Source organism: Cygnus olor, chromosome 6 (genome assembly GCF_009769625.2).
Source record: "Cygnus olor isolate bCygOlo1 chromosome 6, bCygOlo1.pri.v2, whole genome shotgun sequence".
NCBI classification, from domain to species: Eukaryota; Metazoa; Chordata; class Aves; order Anseriformes; family Anatidae; genus Cygnus; species Cygnus olor.
The window spans coordinates 31544870-31564666 of NC_049174.1; the positions used below are offsets into that span (position 1 = coordinate 31544870).

The 19797-nt window shown below is 37.1% G+C and overlaps 1 long non-coding RNA gene across 3 annotated transcripts in view; it reads left to right on the plus strand.

Moving 5' to 3' along the window:
• LOC121072476 overlaps positions 1-19797 on the plus strand; it is a 235558-nt gene that overhangs the window by 120804 nt on the left and 94957 nt on the right. The window lies entirely within an intron of this gene.

The following is a 19797-nucleotide window of genomic DNA, read 5'->3' on the forward strand; positions in this document are numbered from 1 at the left end:
TGAGTGTCTAAGAAATCCCCATCTGCAAAGCAGCCTCCACAGGGACTTTTAAGCAACTGTGTCCATCATCACCTATAGAAATTAGTCCAGATGGTACCTGTTAATGAGTAAGCATCTGCCTGTCTACTGATCAGTGCTTCTGTATCTTGCTGCTGCTGAGAAGAAATGCTGAGGTTTAAAATAATAGCCTTCCATCTAAGCAAAAATTACTCAGTATGGTAAACGATGTTTTTTGAAAGAGGCTACTGATATTCACCACTAAGAGTATGAATTCCAGATTCCTGTGAGACGCTAATGGATATGAAAACACGTGCATACAGGGGAGGAAGCTTGCCTGTGTGTGTATTTGCACGCGTAGAGGCAAACTGCTGCACCCCAGCTGTGCATGCTGGCATGTGCAAGTGTGCTGCCCCGGTGTAGCACTGGGGTTTGCTACAAGCACAGGAGGATTGCTTGTCCCTGCAGGCTCCTGATAGTTCTCTCTGTGTGTATATATATATATATATATATATATATATATTTATATCATAGATTATCCCTGGGTATTTAGCACAGCACTAAACTAACTGGAAGGGGGACCTGAGAGGGAGAGTGTGATGAACTCCTGTCCATGACTCACAGACTTCGTTCCCTTCACGCTCTTCAGATTTGTTCTGAAATGTGAGACATTACTGTGTTTTTGCGTGAAACAGAATGAAAGGCCAGAAATCAAGACTAAAAGACCTGTTTAACTCTTGTTATTCTGAAATCTGCAGTTTCTTTATGAGAAGGATTTGTAGAAGAATGAAATAGAAGGCTAACATTTGATCTCTTCTCTGGCTATGCTACAAACTGAATTTTCTGGGAAAAAATCCTCCTCCTACCTACCTCCAGCTATGTAAAAAAAAAAAAAAAAAAAAAAGGCAAACAAGAATCCTCCTTTTGAGCTACAGTAGTTTGTTAAAATAACTACTTTACCAACTGGCTTTAAAATCATTTGAATGCTGTATAAAATCTTAAGGCTAATGCTCCCATTTTGCTATGTTAGTTGAATTTTGCAGCTTAGACACTAAAGCTGCACTTGCTTTGATTTTATGCTATACCTTGGTGGCTGCTTATGTTGCCTGCAGTCTTGTGCTGGCTTTGCATAGTGCCAAGGGAACAAGCTATTTCAAGAAAATCTTTCTCTCTGTTGCCCAAATCCTGTTTGTTTTCTCTGTGCGCCTAAAGGCCAAAAGGCAAAGCAGTTGGTGCCATTCTGGCATGCAGGGGGAAAAGCTCTGGCTATGAAATCTGAGTTCCTTATGCACCATGATGAAATGGAGTCCTCAACACATGGAATTAGGAAAGATATTGTTTCTAAAAAAAACCACAAACCCAGCACCTCTGCATTCTAATCAGGGTTTTTCCTGGAATACAGCAAGCAAATCTCTAGCTGTTTAAGAACTACTTTAGCCCTACCAGCTTCCTAGCGTCAGACATTTGTGGGTATGAATGCGGCTACCCATGACAACTACCTGCACAGATGGGGCACAGATGAACATTTGGTCCCGGACTCTGCAGTGCTGTGGTACACGTAATGCTGAGGGAAGAGATGCTGTTGTAGGAGATTACCTACTTTAAGCAATGTGCTGTCCACCCTATTAACATGTTTGATACCAAATTTTACTTACTTAGGGTATAAAGAAAGCTTGTAGATTAACTGGATAGAGAAGCAGACAGAAAGGAAGGAAGAAAGAAAGAAAAGAAGAAAGAAAGGCTGATAATTAGCAGAACTGCGGTGGTCACCTGAACACCCTTAGAGAGATGAGTATCCTTTACAAGAGATTTTACCATGAAATTCATTTTTAACCTAGTGCAAGTTGCCCAAGCATGAGTACTCAGATGAGGATTATATGTGTGCTGCAAGGAAAGAAATGGATTTACTTTCATAGAGGGCAGCAGTCTTTCAGCAGGATCATGATTTTGTCCTACTTTACTAAGATCACCTACATCATTCTCAAAAGTGATATGCCCTGTGTAACTTCCATCTCTCTTTGGAAGTCCTTTTCCCCTTCGCATAATCAGAAACAAGCTGTCTGCCTTCTGAATCCATCTCTTCTTTTTGGACAGTCCTGTCTTCATCAGTACATCATCAAGGACTCTCACTTGGATGATACATTGTGCTAATCTGTACCAAGATATAATTACTTCAGTGACATATTGCTAGGGAGCTACCGCCAACTGGCAGGAATGACTTTAGTGATTCTTACTAACTGTTACACCATTATTTAAGGGCAATGAATTATTTTTTTGAAAGCCTGAGTACTGATTCAGAACGGGAAAGTGTACCACCACCACACGCACATGAAAGCTGCAGAAAATGTACCCAGCCTATTATGTTTATAGTTCCAAATGAATGATGGGAACTTTCTGTCTTTATTTTTGCAAGGGAATGAGCATCTGCTGTTACAACTGACTGCTGGTTAACAGGCTTTTTTCTCCATATGAAGTGGATCCAATTATATGCTCTAGACCATCCCAAGAGGAGCGCAGAAGTATGTAGCTCAAAGCAAGGCTCTTTAATAAAGGAGGGGACACAGGACTGATGTGAGAACGCAATCCTTGCTGTACTTAAATAGGCTGTAGTGAAAGGGAGTTTGCTGTTCCCTTCTCTTCTGAAAATAACAGTTATAATGGTAGAGAGGAAGTATGTGGTGACTCTAATTTTAGGGCTGTTTGTTCCTTACTTTCCTTTCTCTTTTTTTCCTATCATTCTTGTTGAATTTCATTTATTCAATACTAAAATATGGACAGGGCATATTTTTGTTTTATCCAAAGCCCCATAAAAAAGTAGTATTCTTCTTGCTGACTTCAGTGACCTTTGGATCAAACTGCTAGTGCAGTTTCTGTGACAGTTTTGGCAACAAATTCAAAGATCCTTCTGACAAAACTGTTTTCTTGACATTTATAAAAAGTGACAAATTATCTCTAAAAATTTGTGGAGGAAAAGCTATGAAGGCATTTCTTGGTGTTCCAATTATCTTTATTACGTTTTGGGGCATTCTTTTGTCATTCTAGAGATCTGTGTTCCATGCCCAAATTCAATTTACAGTATTAAATAAAGCTATGTTCTTCAGTAATTATTTCTCCCCCGATCCTTCTCTCCTCCGTCACTGTCAGCCATTCCACACTCTTCTAGCCACTGCATTTTTTCCAGCTCTGGGACAAAATATCTGCTGATGGTAACCAGGAAAAAGTAATGAAATTGTTGTTCATAACAGATTATAATTTGATCCCCTGTAATTTTTTTAACTCCTTTCTCATTCATGGCTGAATTCTTCTTCCCTATCTTCCACACCACGTGTAAAGTTTGCCCTTTCCTTGTTAGCCTTATAATGAATATTTTTTGAATTAGCCAGCTTTTGGTCATATTCTGTAGCATTGTTCTTTCTAGCTTTATGGATTGCATCTTGTCTAACTTAAAACTTGTGAAGTAAATATTTTCTTATTCTTTACTACATCAGCCACAACACCTCTTAATTGGCCTCTTCCTTTTGATCTTGTTTCTTCCTCTACAGTGATCCACATGAAATCTTTTGCTCAGCACAGGCCAATGAACATTTCAGCAGGATAAACAGCATGAGTGACTTCTGTGGGTCAAAGATTCAACACAAAGCTTTTTTGTAGGCAGAGATCATACATGGCTGCCTACTAATTGGTAAAAAGAGAATGTACTGGGAATACTTATGTCAATAAACACTTGCAGGAGTATTCCTGCTGGAAGTATCAAAAACATTCTCTGTAATATAGCTAATGGTGGGTACCCACCTTTTTGTCAAAACCTGGCATGTTTTGCTTCTGTTTCTGGCTTTGGCATGTCAGTTTGCTTTTTAATGGGCTCTTCTAAATCTCATTTGTAAAATCCTGGTCACCCTCCACAACTGGTTGCATTAGTCAGATAGAACTGTTTCTTATGCCTAATTAGGGAGCTGTAGCTTCACATGGACATGAACATGAGTTTTATATATATATATATATATTTTTTTTTTTTTTTCCCTAGCATGTAGATTCTGAATAAGTGTATTCACATGAGTATTTGTGGAAATTTAAAGCTTTGATATTTATAAGAATACATTTTCACATAGTATTGCAGCATTTCTTGAGAATCTGTAATGTATGTTTGATCCCATTTTTCTTCACGGTTTCCTTTTCTGTCCCAAGTCATACAGATAAGAAAGTTATCTGATGAGCCTCTTCATTTTTTTTCCTCATTTTTTCTTCTTTCCTTTTCTCTTCACTGAGGGAGCTTTTTACTTTTCATTCATGAAAATGATTCACTGTTCTTTTATTCCAGTATGTTCTTGCTGAGACTCTGCAGGTCACTTTATAGCCTACTGTGCCAGCAGTTAACTGAGATTCTTTGGTCTCTTTTTCTGTCACTAAAGCAACTATTTCCTCCAAACTGATAGCTTAATCCAGTGTCCTTTAAAGCTGAGTTATTTCTTCTGATAGCACTTCATAGTTTACTGGGGAACTTCATGTGCTTGATAGCGTTGCCACATGCTTTATGTTCATGAACCATCTTTTGCCTTTCGTATTATGTGCTCTCCCTATATGGGGTGGGGTTGCTTAGATTTTATAAAACAAGCAAGCCTTAACATTCATCTTAGTTTGCTGTGTGAAAGTAACAGAAACAGTGGGCACAAGCTCTTCAAAGCATTCTTCACTGGGGTTATATTTAGAAGTTCCTCCCAGTCCCATTAGAAAGTGATTAAATATCAACGTAGAAACAAAGATACATTGATCAACAGGTGAAGAATCTCCAGGGTACCTTTCTTGCAGATTATCAAAAGGTCTTTCTAGGAGTTAAAATCCATTGTCTCAGTGTGGTTTTTTTTTTTTGTTAATTCTGTAGACTGGTATGCAGCCACTTCACCTCCTCTTTTCCTCACCATGGGTAACAAATGAAAAATTTTAAAGGCTGCAGAATAGTGTGCATTTTCACAGTAGGTTAGGTGGTTAGCACAGGTGTTTCTGAAATAGCATCATGTTGGTAAAGGGCATGGTGCTTGATGGCTTTGCAATTTCCACTTCCATCTGTGTGAAGTAGGAGCCTTCCATATGTAACATAGGCTGCAATTTAAGTTTATAAAAATGACAGTTAGCACATGAGGAAGAAAGGGTGGGTTTTGGATCTTATTCACAAAGCAGTTTCATCTGGCGAAGCTGTCAGAGATCTGGCAGACCCAATAAATCTGTGGTTGATTTCATCTGCTTAAAATTTACCCTGGTGAATTTAGCTCTTTTACACTCTGGAAATCAATCACACTGAATAGTTCATTTCCCTTAATTCTATTAGTCAGTCATAAAGGTTTGTCAAATTATTTCAGCTGAGGATATGTTGACAAACTATTCTGCTCTATTCTCTATTTACTAAGCATGTCACTGTATCTATATTGAATTTTCTTGTACTTCTTTCTATTAAAATTATATATATATAAAAAAAGCATTTTAGAAGGGGAGAAAAAAATGTGTTGTATAGCAGATACAGCAGTTTAGGCACAAATGATTACTTGTGCTAAAACTCATGAAAGCTGCAAGAGAAATGAACATTTTTACATAGCTGTCAGGGAATTCATACAAGACTGCAATATAATTCAGTACAACATAGCAAACGATGAATAATACAGCTCCAGAAATAACAGTAATCAGAACTCAATGCTTTAATTTATGAATGTATTTGCACATTAATTTTGTATTTGTGTAGTCAGGGATAGATGCTTTGTTTTTCTTCCATGTCTCCTTTTCTATTGGCAATATTTTATTGTTATTTTTATTATTATTATTATTAGTTTTTGTTATTTTTTGTTTTTGTTTTACATTATAGTAGAATTGCAGAGCCAAATAATAAACAAGTCTTTATTGTGTGAATTACTTTACTAATATATACAAAAGAGAGAGTAGATATCCTGAATGTGTTACAGGATAGAAAGAAATAACGGAAGAAAGGAGAATGGAGTATGGCTGGGAAAACACAGGGCTAAAATGCATATGTTTTGCATAATGGTTAGTGTGCCAGATAATACTGTGCATTTATGCTTAGATTTTAAAAGAAAACAGGCATAACTACAACTTCATTTTTGCTTGCCATTTATATGACAGATCAGGATTTTTGATGCTTCACCAGTAGTTCTAGTTGTAAAGGGATTCAGATACAGAAGGCCAGTCCCACATATGTCCTTGAACGTATTCCTAAAGGTAAACATATTGGTTTTTCCTTGAGGAGGGAGAGGTTGAAGATCTTGTCACTCTACAGTGCTGCCAGGGTACTCGGTAAATCCTTGATCAAGTGATTCAAAGGTAACTGTAAGGGCAGAAGAAGATGAAACAGGACAGGACAGGATGAAACATACATACAAGGCTTACCTAGTAAGTAGGTAATCATCTCTTAGGTAAAACTTAGGTGCCTTTTCTCCCACATCATCCTTAATTGTCCTCCTAGCAGAGCCTTGGACCCAGTACATCCATGAAATGGTTTGTCTGTATCTGTAGTAATCTGTTCAGGTGGGTGATGTGTTTCTTTGGAGCACAGATCCTGCATGCATTTACACCACAGACATGAATTTCAAGTCCATTTGCTTGCTTTTGAGAGAGAATCTAATACTGAAGAAGCTGCTTTGGGGCTTTTTTTTTTTTCTTCTTCTCTTTTCTTTTCCCATTCTACGTGCACAAGACTGAATATAAAAACGGTCCTTCTGCTTTCAAACTCCATAATCCCTGATAGCACCTGTAGCCCTCTTTGAATGATTTCATACTTTCCTATACTCATTATATCCACTCCTAGCATTTGAGCCAAGACCTACTTTCTCATTGTGACACTGACACGCCATTGACCTTGTGCCCATCTATCTCTTTTATGAAAAATAAGCAATAATGAAAGTCGTATTCAGAAAGAGATCCTGATGTAGGGATCTTTTGTTGAATATTATCTCATATTTCAGCAGCGTTGTTGGCTCCAGGACTTGGAAACATTTACATTCTCCACTGGCTGGGATGCATGCTTGCATGCTTTGTGTGTGTGTGTGTTTGTGTGTTCTTCTCTGCTTGTCCTTCAGTATGTGCTTAACCAGTTTATTCATACTGACTTTCTCAGAATGAGCTTGGTGGGTGAGTTACAGGGATCAGAGCAATGTTGTTATGAGTGTGGATACATGCTTCTCAATTCTGGTTTGACTAGCTATCTTGGCTTTCCCAAATCCAGTAAAGACACTGAAAGCTTAGTAGAACTTTTTGAGGAAAGCTGAGTGACTTTTATAGGAGAAAGTATATAGCATCTTTTCATAAAAACTAAAAAAAAATAATCCATTTCTTTTCCTTTCTATCTACATTTTTGCTGACAGTGCTCTAAATAACTAACTTATCTATCCTTATGCAGTTAGGGTAAAAGAATACAATGTGGAAAGAAATGCCTTATGATATAAACAATACCAAGAAATAACAAATTCAGACAGTCTGATGTGCTTATAGATAAAATATCTGCAATATATGACAGTCCCTGCTTTGACTGTGGAATTATCAAAAATAGTTCAAATCACCTCTGGGTATGTGAAGGTCATTAGTGCCCCTGGGAGGAGTTTCCGTGGTGGAACATGCCCAAGGAAGAAATGAAGCTTTGGTGAGCTGTGAATACAAATACAAAATCCATGGAAGTAATTTCTAATGATACAAATAATGAAAAAATCTTTCAGTCCTTCTCTTCTCCTCAGATATCTCCCTGGATGAAAACGATGAGTAGGCTGACCAACAGATGCACATTGCTACAAAAATGGTCAATACCTGATGAATAGAGAGGTGGGCCAAGACACTTATTGACCTCTGACTATGCCAAGACACTGCCAATTACTGCAAAGTCACTGAAGAAGCCCATGAGATTATTGGTGTTGTTCTACAAATCTTTACCTTATTTGACTGTTTTCTTTCCTTTTTATTTTTTTATGAACTTTTTTGTAGAGATGTTTTAACAATCATGAAAATATGAAAAAGGATAAGGTGTTTACTTACATATAATGTTAGAGTTCATCTTCCAACTTCCACACAAGCTCAATCCTCTCCTCCTGTTTTTATATCAGTCCCAGAAGCAATGTACATGCAAATTTTGTAACTTAAGTTTCTATTTTATATGAATTCAGTCCAGTTACACAACTGGGGACACGTCCAACATTTTTCTGTTGGCAGGGCTCCAGGCGGGTCTGTGTCACACAGTGGAGGTGTACAGCTAGCTGCTCATTTTGCTGGCAGCGCAAAGGTCCTTGAGATGAAATATGGATGACTTCTTTTTCAGGGAACACACGTTTACCTTTGTAAATCCAGCGTGTCATGACTCATATTTATGCAGTACTAATAAGCTGAGTATAGGGGTAGGAAATCCTGATTCCCTTGAGAAATTAAAACTTTCTGAGAAAGTGAGGTTTTTAAAACACTGTCTTTACATGCATAAACTGCCTCAGGTTTTCCACTCCTGCAGAAAATTTTCGTGACATTTGTAAAATATTTTTTCATTAAGTCACATTAAATAAAACCAAATCAAGTGCAATGAGGAAATCAAAGTGCTACACAATAGTTTTATATTGATCTTTTTTAATGATTATGCTCAGTCCTACTTGGAGAAGGAAATTTGGGTTGACAGATGCATTGACTCTGACTGTCTGGGTTGTGCACAATGCCTATCAGGTTGTTCCATATCAAGGACATGTCTGGAAGATACTGATCTGTGGGCTGGGTTTCCTTTCAGTGGAAATTAGAGCATCATGGCTGTTGCATGTAAAAATTCCTCTCCATAAGTAAGGATGTTCAAGGACACAGACTTGTATTTAATATCTTGGAAGTGCTTTTAGGTCCACTGATTTAAACACAGTCACAATACCCTTTTTACTTCAACTGAAATTTGTGCAAATGTTATTTCTAGTGACTCAGACGAAAATGGATCTTGTGTTTTTTTAACTATGCCTCATGATGTCATCAATAAAGTTTGATTGCTCACCAGTGTTGCCTGGACCTCATCCAAAAATGCACCAAAACCAGAGAGCTTTATGATCATACCCCAAAATACCAGAGTTATTGTCCTTTGAATTTCCATTGCTTCACAGCAAAATTAAAATGAAGGATATCACTGTACTGATGACAGCTTCATTTCTAATTCTTTCTCAGAGTGCTTTGGGTGAACTCTTTCAAGTACAAAGTATCACATGCTTAAAACTCTTACAGTTCTTTTCCTAGTTTTAGATGAGATTTTTACTTCAACACCTCATTTGTATTTTAACATGTCTCACTGACTTTCCCTTTGGAATTTGACTGCAAAGACAACATTTAAAACAAGAATATGATATAATTTGATAGGAGGAACATTATAAAGTAGGGAAGAAGCTCTTTTTTTTTTTTTTTTTCCTTTGTTGGGGGTGGTTGTAGTGGTGAGTTGGTCTTCTTTAGGCTTGTTTACATTTGCCTTTGAATTTCCTGATGAATATTTTGTAACAGCTGTTTCCCCAGTCCTATTCTTTAGACACAACTTCTTGTTTGTCTTCATGTCTCCTCTTTTGTTTGGTCACACGCATACATAGTACAGCCAATATCCATATGTCACTATGAATATAGCAGTCTTTACAGTGACCAGAATCTGTCTCAATCAAGATATCAGCATGGACTGAGCTATGCAAACAGGCTGATGAGGAAATCCTCAGAGTCTGCTGGGAATGGAAATACGAATGCTCTACAAAGTTTTAGAGCAGCTGTGCCATGATACAGTCACATGCTGCTAAGCTGCCTGAAATAACCCTATCATAGCTACTTTCAAATGGTCTGTTGGAAGGTGGTAAGAGTTTTAGAGGCTTTGACTTTACCTCTGGAAAACGTATCCTAAAACTAACTCAGGAGAAAGTTATTTCCAAGCCAGAGGCAAAGCCAACATCAAAATAGTTTAGGCTGTCTTTCCTCAGGCAACCCTTGAACTGTCAACAACACTAGTAACTTCAATAATTCTAGTATTAGTACACCAATATGATTATAATAACTTTTTTTTTTTTTTTTTTTTAAATCAGAGAGTTCGTTACCTTTGATGTGTTAGCTATATGCAGGCTTTTTCAGCATTTGAAGAGAGAAGCAAGTGCATACCTGCAATCTTGGCAACGAACACAAATATGGTGCTGCTTGTTTTGGTTTCATTTTCATTTCTTAGTGGTGCTCTGTCATAATATAAAATGCTCAGGAACTAAATTCTGTACTCATTTACATTGGAACACATCCTGTACTACATCATTTAAGTCAGAGACAATTTTTGGAGGAGCATTCACAGCATGCGCAGCCAAGAGTATAGTGAGTTCCATGTCAGACAAAAGAAGCCCTGAAAAAAAAACACCTTATTTGTTGTTCTCTTGATGATAATTAAAGCAAATAGAGATTTAATATTTTCCAGTCTAACAGTTAAAATTAGTGCAGCAGCTAGATGTCAGCTAACATTTTTAATTAGTTGGGAGCCCCATTTGCAGCTGCTAAGTACTCATATATCACTTTGGGCACTTGTTTCTGGGCAGCTCAGGTATCAGAAAGCAAAATATGTTCTCAGCTACCTCCATTATGATAGTTTAGACTGGTACCAGTCCAGACCCCTGTTTATGTGTCTAGATTCATAGTTAAATGCCTTCAATTAAAGAGACAGGTTCCACCATTCAGCCTTTAGACCACCAATGTAAAGTAATTTGCTCTCTCTATGATTTTACCAGAAGGGCTACTGGCATTCTGTCCTATATATTGCAGTTCTTTAAAAAGCAGTCATGCAGCGCAAACCACCCAAAGGCAACATTTGTGAGGCTGTTTGGTTGTGAAGGGCTTAGAAATAAAAGCATGACTTCACTAGACATTTGATCAGCCTCTGATTTTGGCTTCAGAAGCCAGTGGATTACTTTGACTTTGGCAGGCCAAAGACGTGTAAGGCAACATGCAAAAAAGGAGAGAGGTGACCTATTATTTTGTACTGGTGCTTTTGACTTTTTTCTCTCTTCTGGATCCTTTTTTAAGGCTTCACCTGTTCTGACTAAACCAATCAGCACCTGACATTTGGACAATGGCTCAGCTGAAGCACACACATGCAGCAGGCTGAATATACCCTTTGACTTTCAGCTTCCTTTTCTGGAATGATGTGTGACATTTGGATTCCCTTACAGTGCAGCTTCTGAGGCTGAAAGCTTTACTTGCACGTGCTGCTGAGAGGCACAGAGGTGATCACAGGTCAGATGCACCCTTTCCTGCTGAACACTTGGCACTCTGGTTAATTACAGAGATGGAAAAGCACTTTAAAGACTTCCTTTGATTCTGTCTCTCCCTCCTCTCTATCTTGCCTCATGTATTTTCTCAATTGCCTAAGCATGGGAACATCCTTTAGCTTTCATCATCTGTGGAGTGTCTTTAAAAGGCACAAAATATTTTGACATTTTTTATTCTCTGTTCTCTAAAGAGGCAGTCAAATCACATGCTTTGTTTACGCTTTTGACATCTCTCCAACTCAATTATTGTCACCTACCATGATAATGCCTTGATTACCTTGATAAGACAACACTACATTACAGCAGCTGTCCTGGCTGTTTTGCAGAACAAAGATGACATTAGCAGGGCATAGATTGTACAGAGAGCTCGTTCATGAGTCAAGTGGTTTAAGCTGAGAAAGTCTTCAGTAAAGAAATTCAGAGTAGTCTGTAATGTAGTGATTAAAAACCAGGTTGGATTTGCGTTCAAACTTCGCTGTTCTCTGATACATTTATGGCCTCTTTATGGTACTCTAAATGGAAAGTATCCCTTGGTTTATGTCTGACCAGTTCTTGGTTACCCCTAATGCCTCATCATAATAAATGTAGTGCTAATTTGCTGAGATGTTTCCAGTATTAATTCCTTCCTGCACATGCTTAGACATGAAGTGTCCCATTTTTAGTGTAAAAGCTTGGCAAGTTCTACCCACAAGTAATTAAAGCAAAAAGACTCAACCAGCTTTTGCTGAAAGTGTCATGGAATTATAATTGTATCTAACATTTATTCTGATGTTTCAAAATTAGATGGATATCGTTTTTTTATCTAGCATTTTTGTATTCTATTTTCCCTGACGGGGTCTGTAAAGGGCTATATTGACTATATTTAAACCTGTACTGCTTAATTACTTCATTGTTTACAGTTACTACCCACTGAAACTTAGACAAACATTTTTCAAATTATGATGCTGTTATTTCAGTTAGGTTTTCTTGCTAATCTACCCACAGAGATATATTAGGAACATTAAATATTAAAGGGAATGTAGGAGCTGTCAAATACATGCAAAATAAATATGTAAAATGGAGACTGAATTTTAAATTAATGAATTATTCAATGAAGACTATGAAAAATACATCATCTCAGGTATTTTGATCAGTGACCCTGCCACCCTCTCTAAATAATTACCTTTAAATAGAAATCATCAAGGCTATTCTGCCATTCTACAGTGTGGCAAAGCATTGACAAAGTATTCTTACTCTGTATTGTTCCACGTCATGTACAGATAATACAGTATTGTATTTTCTTTGATCTTCTGTACTAACAAATTTAAGAAGATATGATTATTAAATATCCAAATCATTTTGCATCGTTATAAAATTGAGTGAACTCATGTCATTAGGAAAAATGGGTTGAGATTATAAAATAATCTTGGGATTTAGATGAACAATTCAGATACATATCTTGTATTAAAATTGAAAATGTTGAGTTTGAATCTTCTACCTCATTTTGAATATCTCAGCAAAAAGATGTAACTTGAGGCTTTTTAGAAGCAAAAATATGTTTATATATATATTATCTATTTATTTAGAATATGATTATTGATGTATATTGTTTTTCATATTGAAATTAATTTAAAAGCTAAATATGGTAACAAAATTTATGTTATATGAAGTATTATTTTGCTTTACACTTTACAGGCAGGCAACACTGGTACAGTGGGAGAAATAGACTAAAAATAACCTGCAAGCTATGGGACCACTGATCTTGTTTCCTGTCTCTTCAGTAACACAGCCTGATTTGATTTTGACAAGAGGAAATGTAGGTTCCCTAGACTAAATCTTCAGTCTCATATAGTCTTGGGTAGGTTATTTGTAGGCTATTAAACATATATGTATTATAATTAAAAACAAGTTTGTTAATTTTTAATGACTTCGGACACTGATACAACTAATCTTTCTTCAAAGTAAGAAACAGATTCAGAGGTTTATGTTTGTTTTTGCATCCTTAAATTTCATATTAAAGATAGGTTTTGCTTGTTGTTAGTACCAGTACTTGCGTGACTACTCTAAAGGGCTTGGCAGGAAGAACAGATAATACAGTGGGTGTCCTAGTCAATAGTATTACTACTGGGGCTGCTAAGCTTAATCATGGACATATTACTACATTCTGCCCAGTTGGTTTGATAAAGTTCCCTTTGAAGCCTGTGCCTCTATTTGTTCTGTAACTTCTTGTTTCTGCTAGAGAAAGGTGTCATTCCTGTGTGCCCTTTCCAGCCCAAATGGCCGTATCTTGCTTTCAAAAAGGAGTGACTAGTAAGCAATAATAGATTACAGTTCCATTATAACCTCCCATTTTGTGAGCTCAAATTGAGGACAATGGTACAATCTATTCTGTGTAGTCACATACCAAGTGGTTTTAAGCAAAACTGACTTTTTTTTTTTTTTTTTTTCCCCAATGGATGTGGCTAATTGAACCCTTTGAAGCAAGATCAAAGATCCAATCTGAGGCTGAAGTAACCAGTCCAGGTATTATGGTCAAGATATGTCAGATTCTGTGCCATGCAAGGAAACAGTCGAACATGTATCACATGCTTCAGACTCAGTAACTAGATACAATTTACTGCTAAGATTACTTGAAGCAGTTTGTGCCAGGGACTTAGAAGTTTGCTCTGAATCTCTAAAAAGAAACTTTGATATGCACATCACGCTTCTTCACCTCTTTGTAGATAAGGAGGAAAAGCTTAATTCCTACACTTGTGTGATGCCAGTAGAAAGCTATTGATTTCAGTACAGCTATACCAGAGACAGTTATGAAACAAAAGTGAACTAATCTTTGATTTTGGATAGACGAGTTTTTTGTTTGCATCAGTTTCAGCTGGAAGGAAACTAATGTTGCAGTATTTTTAAAATGTCTTTTTATTAACTATATGTAAAGAAATGAGGTAACTTCTTGGGTGCAAGGGGCACAATAGATCTGAGGTTAACATTTAACATACTGTATTATAGAAAACTTTTTCCTAACAAACTGTGAATAATTAAAAACACAACCCAAACAAACAAACAAACAAAAAGAAACAAAAGCCCAATAAGAGTATCACTAGGATAAAAGTATCACAGAGACAGAATATGGGGAATATAAGTTTTCCAGTTGTTAAAATAAATCCATTCTAACATTTACCTGTGCCATGATATCCTTGGGATACAGTGTGATTTGTTTTAGACATTTTAGAAGTTGTAAAACATAAACCCACAAAATATTCCTATATAACTTAGCACATTTTTGTAGATGTGTTACAAAAGTATTGAGGGTTCACTGTGAGTCATATGTGGAGAAACTCCTGGCTTCAAACAGGACCACCCAAAAACCAGACCCTATGTCTGGGAGAATTGTCCAAGCACTTCTTGAACTCTGGTAGGCTCGGTGCCTTCACCACTGCCCTGTCCAAGTGCCCGACCACCCTCTGGGTGCAGAACCTTTCCCTAACACCCAGCCTGACCCTCCCCTGTCCCAGCTCCATGCTGTTCCCTCGGGTCCTGTCACTGTCCCCAGAGAACAGAGCTCAGCGCCTGCCCCCCCGCTCCCCTCGTGAGGGAGCTGCAGGCCGCCATGAGGCCTCCCCTCAGCCTGCTCTGCCCTGGGCTAAACTACCCAAGGGACCTCAGCCGCTCCTCAGATGTCTTGACCACCATCATATGGTGGACTAGTCACTGGAGCCTATAAAAAGCAATTTTTAGTAACTATCAAGCTTCTGTGATTATTTTATGCATCTGGATGGACAAAATATTGAATCCTTCCTCTCAAAAGATTAGCACAATACTGTCACAGATTACTTTCTCTTTAGCAGGTGACATAAAGGGGCTAGACGGTGCACATTTCCCTTTTAGTGGAGAATCAGATTTGTGGCTTTGTAGTCTTACAGTGCAAACCATAAATTGTTGAGACAGGCAGAAAAGGCAATTAGGATTTTTATTTGAAATAATGAGGTTTTCCTCTCTTTTTTTCGCCTTATTGTCAGAAAAAAATATGAAAAATTCTTAATCACAGCAAGACTTTCAAACTCACATTTGGTCAGAAATATCTGGTTTTGTTCTGCTGCTCTCTTTTCAGTTTCTTTCAGATGGCATGGAATTTCAAAATAATTCTTATTTTGATTACAGACAGGAGCACGCAGTCTTCTGGACAGTTTTGGTTCTGATGGATATTGATTCTGATTCAATTCCTACAAAATATTTGTTCAGTAATAAGCACATACGAAACCACTTCACTAAAAAAACAGAAAAAAACCACAACAGTGGATAAATTGTCCTATGGAAATGGCATTTAAATGAGGAATAAGGCACATTACTTTGAAAAAAAATTAGATGATTATTGGCAATTGTTATCATTGTTATTACTATTTTTGCTATATCGCTGTTATGACGGTTTTGAAATACTTGTGCAGTTTATAATCATGTAAATGTGCAAGTGTCTTTAGTTATTTGTAAATCATTTCAGTAGCTATATCGGATGGTAAAAAAGAATATTTTAAATGAATTTATTACTTTGGAGATGAAACACTTTGGGAAGAGCATAAAAATGAAATTCTAATCAGTATTCAAACTACTTCATGTGTTATAGTCTCATACGGTTCTCATTTCTGCATTTATTGCTCAGTGTTGAGGCACTGTGTGACTAAACAAGTTTTGTTTTACTGGAAGATTTATTAAGATAGTTGTTTTAGGCAGTTTTATGAAATGACAGTTATTTTCCAGTTAAATAAAGTTTCTGATGAGTTTCCTTAAGAATCCTTTATCAATCTCCTTTCATTCACTCAAAACTTCAAAGATAGCTTCAAATCTTACTTTGAACACTCACTTAGTTCTTCTTTACTTTTGCTTTGCTCTGTTTATAGAAACACAAAAGCTGTTGTTAGAAGGACATGAAGGCTGAGGTATGAAGCACCACGAAAGGAGACTCACAGTGGTGCGGAGCTCTGCCATATGCCCTATGATGAGAATCAGGACACTTTAAGAAAGAATTTAAGTAAATATCCTGTTGTGCCTAAACATTAGAAAAAAGATATTGTATAATATGAGCTTTTTTTTTAAAAAAAAACTGTTCCTTTTATCACTTTTTCCAGTCTCTGTCACAACATTAATGTCTTCTTAATGCTGTTTCTGAACATGAGTTATACCATTTTTTTTTGCTGATAGTTAATAGCTTGACTGAAGTCTTTAAGCTGTGGGTAGAGCAAGCTTTTCTGAGTAACCTATATCTGCAGTCACTGGCTAATTTTGAATTGTTTAGAAAAATCCATGTCTGTGTTTTGTTTTCTGAGAGCTACACTGGAGTTCTGTACATTCACTGTTAAATCCAAATGTGCTAGAGTACAATAGAGCACGAGATGTTAAGTACAATAGAGTACGAGTTAACATCATTTTGCAGTGAAAAAAAAAAAAAAAACAGAAACATAAACTCAGTGGTTGTTTTCCTCTTTAGCATTATGAAGTTAGCATAGGTTTTGGAGCAAACAATCTCTTGTCTTAGAGCATACCATGGATGCACAGAGTAACACCTGCATTGCCATTATGAGTTTTTTTTTTTTTCTTCCTATTAGGATTTTTGTGAAAGTCTTGGGAGTTTTCAGTGATAAAAATCCTGTTATTTTCCAATTTATTTTCACATCTACAAGAAGAGTTGGATAAAGGGAAGGCTAATTAAGGTGCTTATATTGCAAAAAAGAGTTGGGATAAAATGTTGGATTTATTTTGTCCATGTCCCATGGGATGCTGTGGGAAGCACCTCCCTGGGGCTTCAAGAACAAACCATATTTTAGGATGAATTTCACAGCCCTGATACAAATGATCTCCCTGATGGTCAGTCTTTTTCAGGAACCTTGAAAGATTAAAACCAAAAACGTAATGAAATTTCTGATCTGAAAGAGAGAAAATCACCTACTATGGGAGGGAGGAGGAGAAACAAGTGCCAGCAATAACAGGGTAACAGGGAGAGTAAACATTTTCAAATGAAATTTCATATTGTAGGAGGAGTTAGCCTGTATGCAGATAACACACAACAAGAGTTCAAGTGGCCTTTGAATGAGGCTGGGTTTGTAAGGGATTGTGGAATACATTAGGCTGGAAGTCATTGTAAGTGTGACTTTTCTGCTCACATAAATTGTCACCCCATAGCCTACTGAAATATGCAGATGCCACTGAGAACAATCAAGCATAGCATCTTCTGCTCATATTTTAATATAAACTAGCTTATCACCTGATAAGAAAAAAGAGGTATGCCATGTAATCAAGGAAAATGGGATAAATATTAGCATATTAACTCACCTCTACCCATAAACATTATTCTGAGCACTCAGCATTTCAAGGTGAGAATGTCCTTTTTGAAGAGAAGCAAACTTCTATGTATATAAAAGAAAATTAACCTAGTGAATAATTTTCTATATTCCCTTTGCAATTATCTTTGGCAGTTGTATTTGAGTAAGAATTCTCTATTTCAGAAACTAGCACTTTTATACCACTCTGTCCTTGAATTAAAACACTTTATGCCATCCCATTTGTTGCCATGGAAATGAACACCGTGACAAATTCAACACTGTGGATTCTCTGAAGGAAACAGTATGGAGAGAACTGGGGGGGGGGGGAGGTAAATTTTGAGTAGATTTATTTTGGAATTAGTAATTGTGAGAAAAAATGGATATTGGTTGAAGGAAGAATGACCCCAAATCTAATGCACTAAGAACGTTTTAATTCTGTGAGAAATGTTATTTTATTTCTTAAAAAGAAAAAAAAGCTGCATTTTGCAACTTTGTTTTGACCACCCAAAGCAGTGGTATTTCCAAGCATAGCTTGGAAGGAGACCTCTGATTACTTTCGAAGAGTCATGTCCTAGTGGAGGGCTGGGTCATTTCTCTGCTTATTCATCAGACTCGGGACTGTTATCCAGATTTTTTTTTTTTCCTCCTGCCCAGCTGCTGCTGCAGAGATTCAGAGTGATGATGAATTTGCCTTTTGTTATATTTTGGGCATTTGGCTAGAGGCACGCATGTTGTTACTGAATCATGCCAGTTTGCTGCACCTCTGCACATCTAGGTTTTGGGAAGAGACCATAGACTTACAGCTATGTCAGAGGCAATGGTTGCACAGGTCTCAGCAGCTTCTTTGTTAATGATTAGCTTTCACTGATTAGATGTTATTGAGCTGAGCAGGAAGGAGAAAGTTTATGCTTTGTTCTCCTTTTGTGGTGAGCAACTGTTTATGCCATGGAGTCTGTCTGAAACCTATCCCTCATGCTTGTGCAAAAAACCTACTATAGGAATGTTAGCCTGTTGCTCTGGAGCTGATTAGAGCTTCCAAGTCTTAGGAAATTTTCAGACTTTCCTGCTCAGAAGAACAAAATGTGGTGTCTGTGTATTTTTCCCCTTTCATCATGTGAATACAGAATAGAGCTGCAATTGTTGCCTTAGGATGCTTTATCACTTGATTATGATATGATTATCACTTAACCTGTCATTAGGATAGAAGATGAGCTTTCTTGCAGCTGTAAAGGCTCTCACTTATCCCAAACACGTAAGAACATTGCCCTTCATTAGTAAATGAGTAATTGGAAACTAACAAAAAAGGGATATGACAATTTTCTTCTCTTTGACTAGCTGTGCTCTTTGGGAATGTCAATAACTGTGGAGGAGATGGCTTTGGCTCACTCTTCAGGAATGAAGTGAGATTGACTCTGATATCCATTAAATGTTCCCAGAGATCAGTGTTATGATCACAAACTCTGTCTTTTTGGAGCTGCAAAGAAGGGACTTATTTACCTTACTGCCTCTCCTGGCTGCATAGCTTTACGCTTTCTACAAGCTCCAAAACATGCAAAATACTGGATGGGTTTAGAGACCCAGAGGTGTAGCTTCTTGTGGTACAATGAAGTTTCCCATAACAGAGAAATATTCTAAAACATTAATTCTCCACGTGGCCTTCAATCCATTTTAGTACTAATTCCTTGGAGGAACTCTAATCTCCCTGAATTGGCAGGGATCCTTTGAGACTCCAAAGACACAAGTTATCAGTGATCTGCCAGCCCTAACAATAAATGTAGTCATATTTTGATGGCTATAGATAAGCCTATAACTTGCTTCTTTTATATTTCAGTATCTGCTACTAAAGTGAAAAACCTTGCTTGCTTGTTCAAATTCTATTTTAATATATATTTTTTTTATCAATTACTCCTTAAAAGGTAAAGCTTTCAGCTAGTTTTTTGTTGTTGTTACTATAATCAAACTACATAATCTTGTCATTCAGTTTCAGTTGTCATCACGTCATTGTGACGATCTTTGATAGATGTAGCTGAAGCATATCTTAGCCAAGGCAAAACATATTTAGCATATTTAGTCATCAGCTGCACAAATTTATTTCACTTCATTTCAGTGCTACCAGATAGAAGTGCCACAGAGGGTAATCTCATGGAGCCAAGGGTCAACCCTCTATCTTTGTTTTCTCGATTTAATCAGAGGGACCTTCAAGTGTTTTTCCCTGCATGTTCAACTACAGTTGC